This window comes from Salvelinus fontinalis, unplaced genomic scaffold (assembly GCF_029448725.1).
Source record: "Salvelinus fontinalis isolate EN_2023a unplaced genomic scaffold, ASM2944872v1 scaffold_1722, whole genome shotgun sequence".
Taxonomy (NCBI): domain Eukaryota; kingdom Metazoa; phylum Chordata; class Actinopteri; order Salmoniformes; family Salmonidae; genus Salvelinus; species Salvelinus fontinalis.
The window spans coordinates 7500-29901 of record NW_026601931.1 but is presented as its reverse complement, the minus strand read 5'-3'; the positions used below and the strand labels follow the sequence as shown (position 1 = coordinate 29901).

General features: G+C 43.6%; 1 long non-coding RNA gene and 1 pseudogene across 1 annotated transcript; one reads left to right on the top strand and one right to left on the bottom strand.

Moving 5' to 3' along the window:
- Positions 1-4284: 4284 nt before the first annotated feature.
- On the bottom strand, positions 4285-22076 carry LOC129849841 (uncharacterized; annotated as a pseudogene).
- On the top strand, positions 14836-18214 carry LOC129849842 (uncharacterized). Its single transcript, XR_008758699.1, has 4 exons — positions 14836-15230; positions 15330-15438; positions 15799-15869; positions 16041-18214. It is a non-coding gene; the product is annotated as an uncharacterized LOC129849842 (long non-coding RNA).
- Positions 22077-22402: the final 326 nt, after the last annotated feature.

Genomic DNA, 22402 nt, shown 5'->3' with positions numbered 1-22402 from the left:
GACCACTATTGTTTTCACTATATATTTTACCTCTTGGGGATGTCATTCGAAAACATAATGTTAACTTTCACTGCTATGCGGATGACACACAGCTGTACATTTCAATGAAACATGGTGAAGCCCCAAAATTGCCCTTGGTAGAAGCTTGTGTTTCAGACATAAGGAAGTGGATGGCTGCAAACGTTCTACTTTTAAACTCGGACAAAACAGAGATGCTTGTTCTAGGTCCCAAGAAACAAAGAGCTTCTGTTGAATCTGACAATTCATCTTGATGGTTGTAAAGTCGTCTCAAATAAAACTGTGAAGGACCTCGGCGTTACTCTGGACCCTGATCTCTCTTTTGACGAACATATCAAGACTGTTTCAAGGACAGCTTTTTTTCCATCTACGTAACATTGCAAAAATCAGAAACTGTCTGTCCAAAAACGATGCAGAAAAATGTATCCATGCTTTTGTTACTTCTAGGTTAGACTACTCTACTTTCCGGATAAAGCACTAAATAAACTGCAGTTAGTGCTAAATACGGTTGCTAGAATCCTGACTAGAACCAAAAAATTGGATCATATTACTCCAGTGCTAGCCTCCCTACACTGGCTTCCTGTTAAGGCAAGGGCTGATTTCAAGGTTTTACTCCTAACCTACAAAGCATTACATGGGCTTGCTCCTACCTATCTTTGCGATTTGGTCCTGCCGTACACGTACGCTACGGTCACAAGACGCAGGCCTCCTAATTGTCCCTAGAATTTCTAAGCAAACAGCTGGAGGTGGGGCTTTCTCCTATAGAGCTCCATGTTTATGGAATGGTCTGCCTACCCATGTGAGAGACGCAGACTCGGTCTCAACCTTTAAGTCTTTACTGAAGACGCATCTCTTCAGTGTGTCATATGATTGAGTGTAGTCTGACCCAGGAGTGTGAAGGTGAACGGAAAGGCTCTGGTGCAACGAACCGCCCTTGCTGTCTCTGCCTGGCCGGTTCCCCTCTCTCCACTGGGATTCTCTGCCTCTAACCCTATTACAGGGGTTGAGTCACTGGCTTACTGGTGCTCTTTCATGCCGTCCCTAGGAGGGGTGAGTAACTGACGTGATCTTCCTGTCTGGGTTGGCGCCCCCACTTGGGTTGTGCCGTGGCGCAGATCTTTGTGGGCTATACTCGGCCTTGTCTCAGGATGGTAAGTTGGTGGTTGAAGATATCCCTCTAGTGGTGTGGGGTTATATCCTTCCTGTTTGGCTCTGTCCGGGGGTATCATCGGATGGGGCCACAGTGTCTTCTGACCCCTCCTGTCTCAGCCTCCAGTATTTATGCTGCAGTAGTTTATGTGTCGTGGGGCTAGGGTCAGTTTGTTATATCTGTAGTACTTCCTGTCTTATCCGGTGTCCTGTGTGAATTTAAGTATGCTCTCTCTAATTCTCTTTCTTTCTCTCGGAGGACCTGAGCCCTAGGACCATGCCTCAGGACTACCTGGCATGGTGACTCCTTGCTGTCCCCAGTCCACCTGGACGTGCTGCTGCTCCAGTTTCAACTGTTCTGCCTGCGGCTATGGAACCCTGACCTGTTCACCAGACGTGCTACCTGTCCCAGACCTGCTGTTTTCAACTCTATAGACTGCAGGAGCGGTAGAGATATTCTTAATGATGGGCTATGACAAGCCAACTGACATTTACTCCTGAGGTGCTGACTTGCTGCACCCTCAATAACTACTGAGATTATTATTTGACCATGCTGGTAATTTATGAACATTTGAACATCTTGGCCATGTTCTGTTATAATCTCCACCCGGCACAGCCAGAAGAGGACTGGCCACCCCTCAGCCTGCTTCCTCTCTAGGTTTCTTCCTAGGTTCTGGCCTTTCTAGGGAGTTTTTCCGAGCCACCGTGCTTCTACACCTGCATTGCTTGCTGTTAGCGGTTTTAGGCTAGGTTTCTGTACAGCACTTGAGATCAGCTGATGTAGGAAGGGCTATATAAATACATTTGATTTACTCCCATCTCAAGTAAACCATCTCTTCTGACTGAGGGGAGTGACTTGCACACAGACTTTGTGGAGCCAAGAGATATTTGGTTCCCCCTTAATCACGTCACCCCTCTCTGGGCCCCAAGTGACTGAGCCCTAGCTGAGAAGGGAAAAGTGCAACTGCCAACAGTATAGTCCAAAGGGACACATTCTAATGACAACTCACATAAGATGTTTATTTGCATAATATGCTTATCTATGTTACCCAACTAATTCTGATTCATCCTCCACAGTGCGCAAACTCCCCCTTGTGGTAGTCTGGAGCAATGAAGTCACAGTCCCCGCTGTTCCGTAAGGTGTTTCTTTAACTTTTTAGGGATAGGGGGCAGCATTTTCACTTTGGATGAATCGCGTGCCCATAGTGAACTGCCTCCTACTCTGTCCCAGATGCTAATATATGCATATTATTATTACTATTGGATAGAAAACACTGAAGTTTCTTAAACTGTTTGAATTATGTCTGTGAGTATAACAGAACTCATATGGCAGGCAAACTTCCAAACAGGAAGTGGAAATTCTGGGGCTGGTTGATGTTAAACTCATCGTCTATTCATATCCCAGTAGGATATGGATCTGTTCGCACTTCCTACACCTTCCACTAGATGTAAACAGTAGAACGTGGAATGAAGCCTCTAGTGTGATGTGGGGCCGGATGGCAGCTATTTGAGTCAGTGGTCTGGCAGAATGCTAGTTCCTGGTAACGCGCGCTGGCCATGTGTTCCATTACTCCGTAGACAAAAACAAATGCTCCGGTTGGAACGTTATTGGATATATATATATATAACATCCTGAAGATTGATTCTCTACTTAATTTGACCTGGAATATAACTTAATGAAGTTTTCGTCCAAGTTCCCCTGGTCCGGCGCCAGCGTTTTGACATGTGTACTAAACGTGCTAGCAAAAGGAGCTAATTGGACAATGTGGAACTAGGATTCCTGGCACTGCATTCTGATGAAAGATCAAAGGTAAGGGAATATTTATGTAATTTCGTATTGCTGTTAACTCCATGGCAGAGAAATGTTGTGCATTTCTGAGCGCAGTCTCAGATTATTGCATGGTATGCTTTTTCCGTATAGTTTTTATTTAAATCTGACAGCAGTTGCATTAAGAACAAGTGTATCTTTAATTATATGTAAAACATGTATCTTTCATCAAAGTTGATGAGTTAGTTATTTGAGTGGCTCTGTAATTACTCCGGATATTTCGGAGGCATTTCTGAACATGGCGCCAATGTAAACCGAGATGTGGATATAAATATGCACATTAATCAAACAAAACAAATGTATTTTGTAACATGTCCTAGAAGTGTCATCTGATTAAGATTATCAAAGGTTAGTGATTAATTTGATCTCTATTTCTGCTTTTGTGACCATCTTTGGCTGGGAAAAATGGCTGTGTGTTTCTTGGATTTGGTGGTGATCTAACAAATGTTGCGTTTGCTGTAAAACATTTTAAAAATCAGACACAATGTTTTTCATTTGCTGTATTGGACTTGCTAATGTGAGAAAAATACATTTAAAAAATATATTTTGGATTTTCGCACGCTGCCTTTTCAGCGGAATGTTTTGGGTGTTCCGCTAGCGGAACCCCTGGGCTAGAAAGGTTAAATCTGATCCTGATGCGGAATAGATTGCAACGTATTCATGGCTCTGTACCTTCCGAAGTCCGGACTTGGCGATTGTGAAGAGAACTCTGGTGGCATGTCTTGTGGGGTATGCATGGGTGTCCGAGCTGTGCGCTATTAGTTTTAAATACATTCAGCTTGTCAACACTTCTTACAAAAAACAAGTAGTGATGAAGTCAAGCTCTCCCCATTTGAGATTGACATGCATATTATTAAAGAAATGTCCATATTTGGATGGAAACCAAGCTAGTGAGAGGTATCAAGGAGAGTTGTAATTTGTTGAAAATGACCAACACTGCTGCGCTCCCTGGGGCCTGCATCCAACCACAGCCCTGCTGGCCTCACTTTGGCAAACCACCATCTGCTATAACATTGAGTCAGTTCTTCCTACTGGACATTGGAAAGCTTTTGTTTTGACACCTATTGTTCATCCTAGACGGGAAATTGGTGCGCAACACTTATCGCCGGTGGATGGTTCAGAGGTCCATGCTTACAAAAGGGTTGATTGACACACGTCAGATGACAAGCCTACTACATCCACTAAAGTATATGCACAAATCAGATACAATTAAGGTAGCTCCAATGGTTAGGATTGTTGCTACGCAAGTAATGCAAACGTAATTGTTATATAGAACACTTTATTTGACATGTTAGAACAAGACATTACACCCAAAGAATGTATCCAGAAGAAACAAACAAATGACGCTCCTCAAAGAGGTCTTTGACATGTCGTTGACCTGTTGAGAGAGAGAGAGAGAACCTATTAGTTCAGTTATGGTCTGACAGGGTCTGAAAAGCATAAAACAAGACCTACCTCTTTTCGAGTTGTCCTGATTCACACATTGTCCACTACAGGGGCCACCAGAGGGACTACTGGCATCACAAATGACCACATCACAATGGACAAAGACCTAGGAATCAAAGATTTGATGGTCAGATAAATTTTTAAAAAGGGATGATTGCCACTCACAAAATTAACCTATAAAGATTGTTGGGTGAACTCTGTTACCTGGCCACTCGGCTCAACCGCATTCTCGGCGAAGGAAAACATAAAGACCTCAAAGCGTTTGACGTGAGGGGGGGGAAGTGGACCCTGGAATCAGCTACCACCGGGTGGAAGACCACACGGTACGGATCCCCCGGGTTCTCACAACTGCCAGTGTAGAGAGGGACTAAGTTAGGAACAAGAACACTGTAAACCCCAACCGCCTTGTGTACGAAGTCTTATGTGTCATGACTGTCCTGTGATCTGATATCAGATCAATTCACACCGTGTTGTAAATGACAGGAGAAGTGGGTTCCTTTTCCCCCTCCAGTAAAGGAATGTCTTTGTTAACATGCTTTCCCCACCAAAACTCTTAAACCCCCCCCCCCCCCCCAACATTTTTCATATACAATGTAAAGGCTTGAGACTTCCTACCTATAGTGTGAGCACTTTTATAGTTCCAGTATTTCCTTTTTAAAAAGCATTATGACATTCATTTTCTATCTGACCAGTCTTATGTTAGAAATATTGTTCCAGTATTCACTTTTGAACGTGTTAGAGAAACTCCCCTAGAAAATGTGCATAGTAAGTAGCCATGCCAAGAGTGACATCAGAGAGCGTGTCAGAACCGTCCTTGGCGGCCAGAGTGCATAAAGGCCTACGCATTGACAGTTTAGGCCTACTTTTTTTATTTGCATCTTTGGGAGGTTTATCATTTACTGTTTAACTGACAGATATTAGCAAAAAGGGATTTGTGAAATCTGAAGACGTTACATTAAGAGACAAACGCCCACACCAGTACAAATCCACTTGAGCTGACAGACAAGAGCTTCCTCAGGATTTTACTCAACGATTTAAGCCAAGTATGATATAGTTGCAGCTGAAGTGACAAATCTGAACTGCCCATTTCATGCACAGCCATGTGAATGTGGTGTCTTTTCCTATGATCTACAAAACATTATCAGCCTGTTTTTTCAAACTGCTACCACCCCCACCAGGATGACATTTTGATTTAATAAACCGCTGCAAAGTTACACCCGTGACAGATGAGCCTTGTGTCCACCGGAGCAAATTAAAATAGGGGGTGCCAAAATTTTAAATTGCGTGATTTGATAGCATTTGGCAAACCCGATCCCCCAAATAAATGGTTTTGACCATAAAGTTGCTTCACTCCACTGCTTGGTGTAACATGTATCCAGATACTGAAAAGACACCCGCAAAATAAAGTGTCATTTGCAGCGTGCATAATCATGGGCAAAGTCATTGTAGCCCATCTACCAAAGGTTGCAGTGTCCATTACAATGTAGGAAAAATAAGTAATCTTTCAATAGTTACCCAATTTAAATTCTTGAGAAGATGACAAAGTTAAAACTTAGGCCAGCGGTGTCCATCTGTGGCAAAGTGCTCACCCAAATCAATGCTTATGACAAACCCAGCTGTGTCGTAACATTTTTTTAAATATGAACATTAGCTAGCTAAATAAGGTTAGCAAGATGCTGCTACACTTGACTGTGGTATTTGTTCATGTTTAGCAACTCCCAATTAGCGCATTCCTCTAGGACAGGAAATTCCATTGAAAGTGGCATCAACTTCTAGGGATCCTGTCAACTGATCCTATTCAGTTTCAAACATCAACTTCCATGCTGCACAGGCGTGTGAACCATCCTTTATGTTAAGCGCATAACCGTTTTAAACACAAGAGGTCACTTGTGCCTGAATCCAACAAGTATTCAGTCAGTGTTAAGAGCAGTTGTATGAAACCAAGCGGAAAGGCAAGCCAAGCTTGCCAGCCGCTCTCGATTTCCATTCGACTGACCATCAGTTCGGCACAGCACTGAACTGTAGCAAACCAAAAGGATAACATTGAGTAAAAAGGTGTAGGTAACGCCAACATAGTGTCTTAACCTTTCCACACGAGAGTTCCAAATATCTTCAACAGTCGCCCCAGCGGGAGTTTATTTTATGCGCGGGATGTCAGAATGCACTCACCGTTCCAAAATGTGGACTGTTAACCCACGCTGACCTCAAACCAAGGCACACTACCTGCTCATTTTCTATAGGCTGTTCCAACTTCTAAGTTTGCCTCATTAATTCACAAAAATAGCCCATTTCACTGTTGCAGACAATTTCTTTTTGAGAATTTGAATGAGCCGTACAAACTTTCCTTCAAGCATACAGACATTTGCACATCTAGTCAGAACAGCCCTTGCACAAACTTTCCCCCTGGCACATTTATTGCCTGGTGGCCACATTGCCTTCCTTACAAATAACTGGACATGCGTGCATTCCTATCAAAGAGACTTATTTTCTGTGTAACGTTTCTACTGTAAGTATAATGTACTTGGCGTTTTATTCATGCATTCTGATTCTTGCCTAGATTGTAATGGACACGTGTGTAAAACACTTTTGAAGGTGGTACCGAATATGAGCTAACGCCATACAATGCAGTCGGGTTATCACGTAAGCGTCTGTCAGACTCAACTGACTTATGGTGTTTAAGACAACTGGGATCTCGGAGTACCCGAGATGCTACGTGTGATGCTACGCGCCAGAATCTCCCATAAGTGTTCATTTGGGTGGAGATCTGGTGACAGACCGCATACTGCTCACATCGTTTTTAAGCTCAAACCATTGTGACCACTCATTACCTATGGATGGGGGCATAGCCACGGTAGCCAAAGTAAATGGCCTGCCAAGCATGATAGGTTGCTAATTACTCAGGAACCACACCTGTGGAATAACACTTGTTTAGGCCCAAAAACAACAAGTTACCCATTAATGATGAGATTCCACCGGGGTCGGGAGTCACGGTCCTCGTTGGGGGTGGCCCAGCAGTGGTCAAGCACCAGCGCTATCTTGGGGTCAGAGGACCTGGTCAGCTCCACCTCAAAGTGCAGAGGCTGTCTCAGGTACCTCACCACTGGATAGTCCTCCTCCTGGTGGAACGTGTTATACGAGGCGTCTGGAACACAGAACGAGACAACCGGTGGGCACAAAACAGCGAGGTACCATCTCAACTTGTCCATTAAGAAACACACGTTTATCATATCCTGTTGTGCCCCGATGAACCCCCCCCACCAGAGGCTTCTGACAAATTCCCAAATCAGCTCCTCACCGTTACTCCATAGCCACACCTGTAGATCTCAGAACGCAAGAGTAATATATCATAAGGCTTACATTTTTGGGAATGGTTTTGTAAAGGACACCTTCCAAGATTCTATATTCCATTTCCAGATCAGGAGTGATTAGAATTTAGAGGCCAAGTTGAAATTCTGAATTTGTGCACGCTTACCCTGAGCGAGTCTCATTCTGACCATTAGTCGACCCGTCCCAGTCTCAGCAAAACGCTCGTTGTCACGCGGCCTGGTGAGGAAGGCCAATGTGCGAGTGATGTTGACCACATAGTAGCAGGAAACCTTTAACCTAAAAAGAGGGATGTAGGGGAAACTTCAAGCAGTGGAGTGGACACACTGGTAGTAGAGGCACATTTTCCCTGTATACAAAAGTTAAAGTATTGAGCAATTGGTGAAGAAAAAAAACTATAAAATCTAACAGCTACAATTGTGATGCATAATGCACTTACTGATATTCCTCCTCTGAAGACGTCGTGCCATTCAGCTTCACCTCAAGTTCATCTGGCAAGGAGATTTCGTTCTCATACAGCATGACATTGTTGATAAACTATGTAGTAGAGGGGAATTGACTTATTACAGCCTGCAGAAGCAAACAGTCCGTAAATACACAGTACCCATCACCTCAGGGTAATAGTCATTTTACCTTCCTGGTGGTGCCACAGGAGTTGACAGTGAAGTGGAAGTAGGCGAAGCGATCGTCGCTGTAGGTGGGACCACAGGCGGGGTCGCTCAGGGTCAGCTGACCGGGGTTCAGACTGGGAGCAGACTCCACCTTGACCGCCAGCGCAGTCATCGTTCCGTTAGAGAAACACTCTTGGGGGTGGGGGAGCAAAAGACAGGTTCTGTATTTGTTACACTTCATTGAGCACAGTAGAACCAATAGCATAGCACCAAAAGTGCAAACCATGCCCATCTGGCACTACTATTAGACTCACAGTATTTGCAAGGAACCCAGGTTAGGTAACCATGTCAAACGACTATTTATCGGAAGTAATTGTTTGAGAACCAACCAGTCAGCGTTTTGAGGAAGCTGCAAGCCAGGGAAAAGTGTTTGATGGTCATGTTGTTGTAAGGATTCAACAGAGCCACATCCAGCCTGCTCCTGACAGAGGACGGGTGAACCGACTGGGAACCAATGGGAGAGTTCATTAGCATGCATGTATACAGGGTAAGGAAAGCAAGGCTAGCTGCAGCAATTTAGGTTAACATGTTTTGGGAGAGCATCGTACCTCAAACACTGCGTCCGGCGAAGAGAAGGGTAACGTGATGGTGAAGTCTGCGTCGCCCTCTGTCAAATACTGTTGCGCAAGCTCATGGTTAAGCAGCCGCTTGCCAACCAAGACCACGAAAAAGGGCTCTTGGTTCCTGTAGTCCACAGTGATGTGAAAGTTCTCCTGATCACAGTTGCCAGTGACTGAGGGTGGCACTACAAGGACAAACAGGGTTGTGTTTATTAAGCACAAAAAACAGGAAGGTACTACTTGAACTTGTCCAAGGACGATCCTGAAATATCAGGAACAGGACACTGGGTCCAAATACTCTAAAGCTTAACATTTTTTTTGTAGAGAGACCGCATAGGAAAAACCTACAGTATGGCTAGTTGGGCTTTCACTGCAATCATTAACCAGAGGAAGCCATTCAACAGTAGTTTGGCGTAGTCCAGAGACATACCAATGTCCAGCAGTACAGCGTCCACAACGGCAGAGTGAGCGAAAGGAGCGTACTCTGGAAAGACGACCAGGCCGTAGATCAGCTGAAGAGTGAAGGTTGTGACACCTTGTTCCGCCCTTCTCTGTAGTGAAGTTAAAAGCATTGGTCAATTGATACAAAAATGCTAACAGAACTCTATTCAACATCAAGTGACAGCTAAGTACATATGGGGACTATTAAAACAAACTATATACTTAAAGTAATGTTGCTCTCATTCCTCTAAATTCAGCACTATTGTCAAGTGACTGCGTACAACTACCAAAATAATGGAAACACTTGAGTAAATGAGGGATACAAAGTACACTTGAGCCATTATTTATATTTTGTTGGTGGCCCACTTATTAGGGCATGTACAAATCACTGCGTGTGGCTTTGCATTTAACAGACACACACCTCCTTAAAGACCACCGGGTCTGAGAAGGGCACCTCCATCCTGAAGCTCTTCAAGGTGTTGTCCAGGGATCTCTGCTCCTGAACATTGAAGCCTCTGGCGTTGCACTCTGCAACAGTTAGCACCATGGTGGGAAAGGTGATGTTCAGCAGCTCCACATCAAGGTTGAAGGTCCCCAACTCAAGCACAAACACTGCCTGCTCAGGAACTGTGTCTAAGGGCGTGTCTGTTCATTGGCAAACAAAAAAAACATTTTGAAATGCGGTACAATGGAAGTCGAAAATGGACATTTGTTATTGCCTCCCCGTTTCAGTACATGTTCTTCTGTTTTGTGCCTAATGAACCACCCAGGCATCCCAAATTACCATAGGCACTATTTAACTAAACCAGACTCACAGTTGCGAACTTGTGGAGGCCTGGCCATCGGAGGTGTTGTGATAGGGAAGAGTACTTTGTAGCGTGTGTCCTCGTGTGCGACCTCCTCGATCCACAGCAACTCAAGCATGGGCTCAATGGTGTAAGTGACAAAGTACTGGTCATCCTGAATATGGCTCTGTAAAGGGAGACGAGTGATGCATTCAGGCTGTAATACACAAGTGGAGTGCAAAAACAGCTAAATGTTCCTTACAAGCCAGAATGTTACTCTACCGGTTATCAGTGTGGTTTGTCCTTCAGCCGCTCGTAATTTAAGACAATATCTGTTTACCCGACTTTAGAGAGCTGGTAGGCATATGGTTGTCAAACTTGCATTTCCAAAGCAACCGCCACACAAAGTAAACACAATATGTAAACAGTAGCCGAGTAACCGAACGTTGCTTGCATTCAGTTGAGTGGCAAAGCTACCGGCTCCCTAAAAAGTCAGGTAAATAATACTTTAGTGTGGATATTTGGTCTCAAATTTCAAGCGGCTGAAGGACAAACTGCAAAGTATGTTTAAGTGTCATTTCTCTACAAACGGTAGAGTATGTTTAAGTGTAATTTTTTGCAATCCAATGTGTCAGGCTGTATACACACCCAACAATCCATTGTATATTAGCCTGATTAAGCAGACAATTGCTCAATAACAAACATTTTACACAAGACAACATTTCTAGGAGTTATCCCATGAAAGATGGCAAAGGGTTACTGCAAAGCACTGTCAACTGCTGCAGTATAAAGGGCTCAACAAATAAGATTTAGAAATTAAACATGAACATTTCACTCATCCAACGCTGACCTTGAAATAGCCGCCAACCGCCCCCACCGGAATTTCAACAATAATATGAGCCTCTGTGACTAAAACCGAGTAGTTTCTGGCAGCCATTTCCTCAGTGTCCAGCCTCTTAGCGTCAATTCCCATGTACACCTCCAACATGGTGAAGGCATCAGAGGAGAAAAGTGGGTCTATGTGCTTGGGCATGTACCAGGTGATCACTTCTGGAGTAAAGGCCACTGCCCCTGCAGTGAAACAAGAAACCAAGTACACATCATAACAGAACATTTTGCAACTGAAAACAAATCAAAGTCTTGTCTGGAGCCAATTAAGAACCGGGTTCATAGGATCTTAATTTGCCAAGTTAGTCCATTATTTCACACTCAACCTGGTGTTGGACAAACAGCCGTGGCATCTACTCGAGTAACCAGCCACTTCTGCTCAAAGAAGGTTGAAGTTGAAAGCACCCGCATCGGAACCCCAGCTACCTGTTCAGGGGGCAACCACACCAGGGCCGTGTTCAGTAGGGCACACCGTATTAACAATATGTTGCAGAGTTCAGGTAGGGCCACCGTTTCCAAATGTTTGCTCTACTGAACATGACCCAGTTCATGGAGGAAGTGGAGAAAGTCAGCTTACATTCTGGAGGTATGTCTCCTCTGCATTATGAGGGCTTCTTAACACCAGCCGTGTGGGAGTGTTGGCTATTGCATAGCCCTTTCTTTGGACCTCATCCACACTCATGACCTTCTTGCTAGGACTAAAGACGACTGCTGTCATTTTGTATCCTGCAGCAACAGCCTGTCTCAGGAAATGGAAACATGAATTAAACAAATTGTCAACAAATGCACATTATGTTACGCGCCATCCTGTAGTGAAATTACAGAAACTGAAATATGGCTACCTCAGCTCCTCTCCGGAAGTTGCCGCTCCTTGCTTTCGGGCCTCCAGTGGGCTGTTCAGGGACGGTTTGGATGTCTGGAAGAGTCCTTCTGACAGACACCTAGAGAAGAAAGGCCATTATTCCCTATGCATTTTCTCCCTCCCATACAATACGAAATCAAGGGCCAGTTCTCAATCTGTCCACTCGCCTCCTTAAATTAAGGAGTATTGAATTGAGAGAGTCAAGAACCTCTACGTTGTGTCACAGAAGAAATGAAACACTGGACAGTTGTAGCTCTAGACAGATCATTTATACAGGCAGTACAACAAGCTTGACTGTAAACATGTCCTTTGGGGCATGCTCTGCTCACTTGCCTCCATGTAGTTGCGGTCGCACAGAATCTCTCGGGAGGTCCAGGGGGTGTAGCTACAGGTTTTGCCCACTCTATACACAGGGTCTTCATTCATGTGGTTTCCTGGCAGCCTGAACTGCATGACCAAACTGAACATCTTATCATCCTAAAATGAAGGGGGAAGAAAAAAAATAATTAAAGCCTTTCATTATATAGCAGAAAATAAATAATTCAGTTGACCTTCATGACCTATAGACTGTGGCAAAATTTCCCATATGAATGCAGCTGCCACTGTATTGAAGCCACACTACAGGAGAAGAGCTCAATAGTACACATCACTGCAGTCTGTATCAGAAAGTTGGCTGGCCCTCTGAAAGCCCTCCATAAACTTCTGCTGTACCTTACGTTATCGTTAACTTAGAGGTAAGAGATAGCAGACCCAGGGGTGGTAAAACTGCTTAAATGTTTCTGACACCGTACTTCTAATAACCTCCATGCTCTAAAATTGTATGAATGAGCAACTCAGGCTTATTGAGGACCTTTTTAACTGAAGAATGCATTTGTTTTCAATGATTAAATTTTTACCTAGTGATGCAAATATTGACTTGTATCTTTGTGTATACAGGGCTCATCTGTTAAAGAGCCTGGTCTCAGCATGACTCCATGTCAAAGGTTAAATAAAATGACGTTGCTACATTATGGGTTGCAAATGCAGTGACACTGAAAGGCAAACAAACAGTGCTTAGGGTTACCATGTTTTGGGAAAAGCAGTTTTGAAGAGAAGCAAAAAACATGGCATTCCCCATGGGGTCAAATTTAAAGCTGAATCCACACTGAGTAGCAAGGCCAGGCGTCAGGTTTATGATTTGTGTGTCATCTGGAAGGGATGGAGATTGTGTGAATACAATAGTTGACAAACAATATCAATCTATGATTTATGAAAGGAGAATCATAAGAGACACTCACTGAAGACAGCATCAACCTCTTTAAAAAGAGGAGCGACACTCAAACGAATAACGTTACCAAGGCATTCAGCGTTGAGGTCATCTGGAATGGGAAAGGTTAGTTAAAAACCAAAAGATATATATATATAGTCAAACGCTTAGTGCTTGAACTTGCAGGGTGCAAAATGCATACTTATAGATGGTGTCTGTTGTGCTTGTATGCCCACAGCTGCCAACAATAGGCAAAACAACCTGTAAGGCATTTGACAAATTATTATGATTGATTAAAAGGAGGAAGAACACAACTCAAATGTTTGCGTCGCATAAGACTCTTCTAGGCCTGCTACTACTTACCCTGAGCTAAGGAAAGGAACCATTGTAGAACAGAATTGTTCTGATAAAATACACAGCTACAGAATCTAATATTTTACCCAAGGTGTGCAGCCTACAGTCCAGGGGTATTCAACTTTTACCCTATGACAAAGGCTTCCCACACTCATTCACCTGAACCCCAAAGGGCTGCACATTTTCTTTTTATTCCCCTAGCCCTACAAAGCTGATTCAAATAATCAACTAATCATCAAGCTTTGTTCATGTGAATCAGCTGTGTAGTGTTAGGACAAAAACCAAAATGCACACCAAGTTTGGGGCTTTTGTGGAGCGATGGGTAACTGTTGTCTATGTGTGCAAAGGGTCACTGGTTCGGGACAGAAGTAAAACTGTTACACGGGCACCATTTAATTTGTCATCGATCTCTAGACCAGATCCCCCCTACCTTTTCATTACGCAGACATAAGCACAGTTGACACCATCGAGGTGCGGATGTTTACTTTCGACACTAGTTATTTTTCTCCAGTTTCGTCCGACGAACAGACTGTCGTGGTAAAATAAAACGGGATATATTTTTAATGGAGTCCTAAGCATCACTCCAGTCAAAAGAATCTCTGCGAACGTTCGATTCCATTCATTTGCTATGGGCTCGCGCTAGTGTTCCCGCTTAGCCAACGTTCTTATTAGGCCGTTTTTCAGCCTTGGGTGAATTTTGACTCGTTCTATTGTCCGGCCTGTAGCTAGCCAGAGCGAATTTACGAAAGCACCCGCATGTCCATTGAGGAAGCACGACGACATGTAGCTAAACTAAGAATGACGAGAATAATCAAGTCAATAAACGTTGGCTAGTTAGCCTATAGTTAATATACTGGCAAGTTTGATGTACAACTACTAACGTTCGGTAGTTAGCTAACATACACCGGTACATAGTGCTGTAATGATATGTGGTTCGTAAGGACAGCGTAGCTAACACATTGTCAGCCAACGTAACTTATTTGTAAAGTCATTACATTGGTCGTTAGGGCAAATCTGGTCTGTGATGGGATGGGGTTCACACCTAGCTCGGCTATTAGACTATTCTTTAGTAAAGGTTGAATAGTCTATTGTTCAGTTATTAGCCCAACTTGCAACAAATTGCTGTTCCTCTCATTCCTTTCCCTCTTCCACGCGTCATCATTCTGCTCCGGAGTGGCTCGCTTTGTGGGCGTGCTGGCAGGATAGGGCAGCGTCTTCAGTTGTGCGTCAAGAATTCTGCATACATGTCACAGTATAACTTTACGTCGTCCCCTCGCCCCGACACGGGCGCGAACCAGGGACCCTCTGCACACATCAACAACAGTCAACCACGAAGCGTCGTTACCCATCGCTCCACAAAAGGCCGCGGCCTTTGTGGAGCGATGGGTAACGACCGTGCTTCGTGGGCGACCGTTGTTGATGTGTGCAGAGGGTCCCAGGTACGCGCCCGTGTCTGGGCGAGGGGACGCTGTAAAGTTATGCTGTTACATACAGTTGCACGTTTGTATGAAGGTGTGGTTATTCACAGGCAAATTGTTATATGCTATGGAGGTACATTTGTGTCTTTTTGTCGAAATCAAAAATAATTGTTCTGACAGCTATTTTTTCCCCGACAGAAAAGGAAGTCAAAGCGGACACCTACGAAGATGGCATCTCAGGTAAGCAGCACTGGGCTGTATTGACGTATCCTCAAACAATGACATGTGCTGCTTTAGATTGAACGGTCATATCTCAGTTATTGTTTTCTTTACTTTCAGAGAGCAAGCTGTCCAAGGGGGTCGAAAATGTAGATATTGCCAGATGTTCACTGTGTGAGGATCAGGCCGTTGAAGATTTATTGCTGGCAAAAAGTGTCCCTAACCAGAGGTAATTAAACTGTTCTGTGTTCTTTTTCTCCATCTCTGCCTGTCTTGTTGTACATGGAATCTGTCTCACATGCATGAATTAAAAAACCCTTAAGATGTCAGCTGCTAATTTTCAGATTTACAGCCATTTTCACTGGACTATCTGTTGCTGCTAAGTCATGGGTTAGCCTTGCAATAACCAAGTGGTGAGAAACACAGCCCTCTATATTTAAATGTTTCAGGTACACTTTGAAAGGAGATACTGTATGTGACGCAGACACCTATTGGCATTATATTCTATTGTTTGTCCTCATGGGTCTGTTTTTCAGCTTAAAGTACTCTGTAGCCACTCACGTCATCCCTCTCCCCCTAAATCCTCTAGGTTATATCAGCTGTTTTGTTGAACCTCTCCCGCATCTGAACTGGCTGACAGAGGGCACAGCCTGATCATAGGTGAGATGTCACTTGGTTGAGTCAACAGGGAATATTATTAAAGAGATGCTTTACATTGAAATCCCAGAGTTAATGATCCAAGGTCAGTTTTGCATTTCACCTCCTGATTTAAGATGACTGACCGTGTTAGACAAAAAAAAACGAGGCTTAATCATGCTCTCTTGTCTGCAGGTATGTTTTGATGTGAGATGAATCCAGTCCCGACAGCGCAATTGTGATGAACTGAGAGAATATTAGGGTAGCACTGTCATTCATGAATCATATGCTATCTGCCGCTGTTCTTACCTCTCGCCCCACTTCGTCTTCTAATGCACACCATATGTGCATTGAAGTACAGATTTGCCTACCTTTAAAAAATTTAAACTAGGCAAGTCAGATAAGAATGACGGCCTAGGAACTGCCTTGTTCAGGGGCAGAAGGACATATTTTTACCTTGTCGGCTTGGGGACTCGATCTTGCAACCTTCCGGTTACTAGTCCACCTGCCCGCCCAAGATTGAACTTGTATTTATAATATTACAATTAAAATGCACTTCTTTCAATAAAGTGTTTCACATTCTCCACTGGTTGAAATACTATCCTGTGTCCGTCCTCTGATTAATGGAGTTAAATGTGCATAGGTTTTTTTCTCTCTGTATATATGAATTACAGATCAATCATGTTTAGTCTATTGTATAGTTACAATGTGTAATCATTGATATCCCAGGAGCAGTAAACACTGTTGAAGTGTATAATTGTAATACATGCAGACACCGCATCATTTAAATAATGGTGTTTGATATGACTGAAAAATACAGTCATACCTGAACCGCACCTTTATTTGCCAAGGAAGAGTACATGATCGGTGAATATATTCAATGTACAGGCTACAATGTGGTGGTAACTACAGTCTTGCATCCTTGGCACATTAAAGTTATATTCAACTCTAGGCTTCATTAATGCCATTCAGACTTGAGGTTCATAGACTGGTATGAATATTAGTTAAGAACTGTACGTTTTAGGGTCCATACCCAAATCGGCTACATAGATATTTTTAACCCGACACAATAAGCAAGTAAATAGCTAGCTAGCTAGCTATGTTACTTCAGCTGCATTGCAAGGCAAGCTTACACAATTGTGCAGTCAATGCGTTTGTCTCTACATTAACACATTCCTCTCAAATTCTACATTTGCTTGACTCGTTAAGACGTCAGCCATCTTCGTTGAGCGCCACAAGGCAAGGGTAGCTCGCGTCTTTAAATCTGCGTATTCCTCCAAAGCTCAGCTGTCCTGAGTCTGCACAGGACCTAGGATCAAGAGACACTTAAGTGTTTTAGTACTATATCTCTTGACATAATGATGAAAATAATAATGGCCTCTAAACCTTCAAGCTGCATACTGGACCCTATTCCAACTAAACTACTGAAAGAGCTGCTTGCTTTGCTCAGCCCTCCTATGTTGAACATAATAAACGGCTCTCTATCCACCGGATGCGTACCAAACTCACTAAAAGTGGCAGTAATAAAGCCTCTCTTGAAAAAGCCAAACCTTGACCCAGAAAATATAAAAAACTGTCAGCCTATATCCAATCTTGCATTCCTCTCAAAAATGTTAGAAAAAGCTGTTGCGCTGCAACTCACTGCCTTCCTGAAGACAAACAATGTATACGAAATGCTTCAGTCTGGTTTTAGATCCCATCATAGCACTGAGACTGCACTTGTGAAGGTGGTAAATTACCTTTTAATGACATCAGACCGAGGCTCTGCATCTGTCCTCGTGCTCCTAGACCTTAGTGCTGCCTTTGATACCATCGATCACCACATTCTTTTGGAGAGATTGGAAACCCAAATTGGTCTACACGGACAAGTTCTGGCCTGGTTTAGATCTTATCTGTCGAAAAGATATGTTTGTCTCTGTGAATGGTTTGTCCTCTGACAAATCAACTGTACATTTCGGTGTTCCTCACGGTTCAGTTTTGGGACCACTATTGTTTTCACTATATATTTTACCTCTTGGGGATGTCATTCGAAAACATAATGTTAACTTTCACTGCTATGCGTATGACACACAGCTGTACATTTCAATGAAACATGGTGAAGCCCCAAAATTGCCCTTGCTAGAAGCCTGTGTTTCAGACATAAGGAAGTGGATGGCTGCAAACGTTCTACTTTTAAACTCGGACAAAACAGAGATGCTTGTTCTAGGTCCCAAGAAACAAAGAGCTTCTGTTGAATCTGACAATTCATCTTGATGGTTGTAAAGTCGTCTCAAATAAAACTGTGAAGGACCTCGGTGTTACTCTGGACCCTGATCTCTCTTTTGACGAACATATCAAGACTGTTTCAAGGACAGCTTTTTTCCATCTACGTAACATTGCAAAAATCAGAAACTGTCTGTCCAAAAACGATGCAGAAAAATGTATCCATGCTTTTGTTACTTCTAGGTTAGACTACTGCAATGCTCTACTTTCCGGATATAGGACTAAATAAACTTCAGTTAGTGCTAAATACGGCTGCTAGAATCCTGACTAGAACCAAAAAATGGGATCATATTACTCCAGTGCTAGCCTCCCTACACTGGCTTCCTGTTAAGGCAAGGGCTGATTTCAAGATTTTACTCCTAACCTACAAAGCATTACATGGGCTTGCTCCTACCTATCTTTGCGATTTGGTCCTGCCGTACACGTACGCTACGGTCACAAGACACAGGCCTCCTTATTGTCCCTAGAATTTCTAAGCAAACAGCTGGAGGCAGGGCTTTCTCCTATAGAGCTCCATTTTTATGGAATGGTCTGCCTACCTATGTGAGAGACGCAGACTCGGTCTCAACCTTTAAGTCTTTACTGAAGACGCATCTCTTCAGTGGTCATATGATTGAGTGTAGTCTGGCCCAGGAGTGTGAAGGTGAACGGAAAGGCTCTGGTGCAACGAACCACCCTTGCTGTCTCTGCCTGGCCGGTTCCCCTCTCTCCACTGGGATTCTCTGCCTCTAACCCTATTACAGGGGTTGATTCACTGGCTTACTGGTGCTCTTTCATGCCGTCCCTAGGAGGGGTGAGTCACTGACGTGATCTTCCTGTCTGGGTTGGCGCCCCCACTTGGGTTGTGCCGTGGCGGAGATCTTTGTGGGCTATACTCGGCCTTGTCTCAGGATGGTAAGTTGGTGGTTGAAGATATCCCTCTAGTGGTGTGGGGTTTTATCCTTCCTGTTTGGCTCTGTCCGGGGGTATCATCAGATGGGGCCACAGTGTCTCCTGACCCCTCCTGTCTCAGCCTCCAGTATTTATGCTGCAGTAGTTTGTGTCGTGGGGCAAGGGTCAGTTTGTTATATCTGGAGTACTTCCTGTCTTATCCGGTGTCCTGTGTGAATTTAAGTATGCTCTCTCTAATTCTCTTTCTTTCTCTCGGAGGACCTGAGCCCTAGGACCATGCCTCAGGACAACCTGGCATGGTGACTCCTTGCTGTCCCCAGTCCACCTGGACGTGCTGCTGCTCCTGTTTCAACTGTTCTGCCTGCGGCTATGGAACCCTGACCTGTTCACCAGACGTGCTACCTGTCCCAGACCTGCTGTTTTCAACTCTAGAGACTGCAGGAGCGGTAGAGATATTCTTAATGATGGGCTATGACAAGCCAACTGACATTTACTCCTGAGGTGCTGACTTGCTGCACCCTCAATAACTACTGTGATTATTTGACCATGCTGGTCATTTATGAACATTTGAACATCTTGGAATAGTTCTGTTATAATCTCCACCCGGCACAGCTAGAAGAGGACTGGCCACCCCTCATAGCCTGGTTCCTCTCTAGGTTTCTTCCTAGGTTTTGGCCTTTCTAGGGAGTTTTTCCTAGCCACCGGGCTTCTACACCTGCATTGCTTGCTGTTTAGGGTTTTAGGCTGGGTTTCTGTACAGCACTGAGATATTAGCTGATGTACGAAGGGCTATATAAAATAAACTTGATTGATTGTCTATTCACATCCCAGTAGGATATGGATCTGTTCGCACTTCCTACACCTTCCACTAAATGTAAACAGTCAGTAGAACATGGAATAAAGCCTCTAGTGTGATGTGGGGCCGGATGGCAGCTATTCGACTCAGTGGTCTGGCAGAATGCTAGTTCCTGGTCACGCGCGCTTGCCATGTGTTCCATTACTCCGTAGACAAAAACAAATGCTCCGGTTGGAACGTTATTGGATATGATAACATCCTGAAGATTGATTCTCTACTTAATTTGACCTGGAATATAACTTAATGAAGTTTTCGTCCGAGTTCCCCTGGACCGGCGCCAGCGTTTGGACATGTGTACTAAACGTGCTAGCAAAAGGAGCTAATTGGACATTATCGAACAAAACGATTTATTGTGGAACTAGGATTCCTGGCACTGCATTCTGATCAAAGGTAGGGGAATATTTATGTAATTTCGTATTGCTGTTGACTCCATGGCAGAGAAATGTTGTGTATTTCTGAGCGCAGTCTCAGATTATTGCATAGTATGCTTTTTCCGTATAGTTTTTATTTAAATCTGACAGCGGTTGCATTAAGAACAAGTGTATCTTTAATTACATGTAAAACATGTATCTTTCAAAGTTAATGAGTTTGTTTTTTGACGTGGCTCTGTAATTACTCTGGATATTTTAGAGGCATTTCTGAACATGGCGCCAATGTAAACCGAGATTTGTGGATATAAATACGCACATTAATCGAACAAAACAAATGTATTGTGTAACATGTCCTATGAGTGTCATCCGATTAAGATTATCAAAGGTTAGTGATTAATTTGATCTCTATTTCTGCTTTTGTGACCATCTTTGGCTGGGAAAAATGGCTGTGTGTTTCTTGGATTTGGTGGTAATCTAACAAATGTTGCGTTTGCTGTAAAACATTTTAAAAAACGGACACGATGTGTAGATTAACAAGATGTTTTTCATTTGCTGTATTGGACTTGTTAATGTGAGAAAGTTACACATTTCTAAAAAATATTTTTGAATTTCGCACGCTGCCTTTTCAGCGGAATGTTGTGGGTGTTCCGCTAGCGGAACCCCTGGGCTAGAAAGGTTAAATCTGATCCTGATGCCGAATAGATTGCAACGTATTCATGGCTCTGTACCTTCCGTAGTCCGGACTTGGCGATTGTGAAGAGAACTCTGGTGGCATGTCTTGTGGGGGGTATCCGAGCTGTGCGCTATTAGTTTTAAATACATTCAGCTTATCAACACTTCTTACAAAAAACAAGTAGTGATGAAGTCAAGCTCTCCCCATTTGAGATTGACATGCATATCATTAAAGAAATGTCCATATTTGGATGGAAACCAAGCTAGTGAGAGGTATCAAGGAAAGTTGTAATTTGTTGAAAATTACCAACACTGCTGCGCTCCCTGGGGCCTGCAGCCAACCACAGCCCTGCTGGCCTCACAAACCACCATCTGCTATAACATTGAGTCAGTTCTTCCTACTGGACATTGGAAAGCTTTTGTTTTGACACCCATTGTTCATCCTAGATGGGAAATTGGTGCGCAACACTTATCTCCGGTGGATGGTTCAGAGTTCCATGCTTACAAAAGGGTTGATTGACACACGTCAGATGACAAGCCTACTACATCCACTAAAGTATATGCGCAAATCAGATACAATTAAGGTAGCTCCAACGGTTAGGATTGTTGCTACGCAAGTAAAAAACTTAATTGTTGTATAGAACACTTTATTTGACATGTTAGAATAAGACATTACACCCAAAGAATGTATCCAGAAGAAACATACAAATGACGCTCCTCAAAGAGGTCTTTGACATGTCGTTGACCTGTTGAGAGAGAGAGAACCTATTAGTTCAGTTATGGTCTGACAGGGTCTGAAAAGCATAAAACAAGACCTACCTCTTTTCGAGTTGTCCTGATTCACACATTGTCCACTACAGGGGCCGCCAGAGGGACTACTGGCGTCACAGATGACCACATCACAATGGACAAAGACCTAGGAATCAAAGATTTGATGGTGTCAGAAATTTAAAAGGGATGATTGCCACTCACAAAATTAACCAATAAAGATTGTTGGGTGAAATTTGTTACCTGGCCACTCGGCTCAACTGCATCCTCGACGAAGGAAAACATATAGACCTCAAAGCGTTTGACGTGAGGGGGGAAGTGGACCCTGGCGTCAGCTACCACCGGGTGGAAGACTACACGGTACGGATCCTCCGGGTTCTCACAACTGCCAGTGTAGAGAGAGGGACTAAGTTAGGAACAAGAACACTAAACCCCAACCGCCTTGTGTACGAAGTCTTATGGTGGTGTCATGACTGTCCTGTGAGGATCAGATCAATTCACACCGTGTTGTAAATGACAGGAGAAGTGGGTTCCTTCTCACCCTCCAGTATGAACTAAAGTATTTTTTATTCAGCTCTTTCCACCAAAACTCTTACCCCTCGGTCTTGAAAAACCCCCAACATATTTCATATACAATGTAAAGGCTCGAGACTTCCTACCTGTAGTGTGAGCACTTTTCTAGTTCCAGTATTTCCTTTTTTTTTTTTTATCACAAAATAAGAGTCAACATGACATTC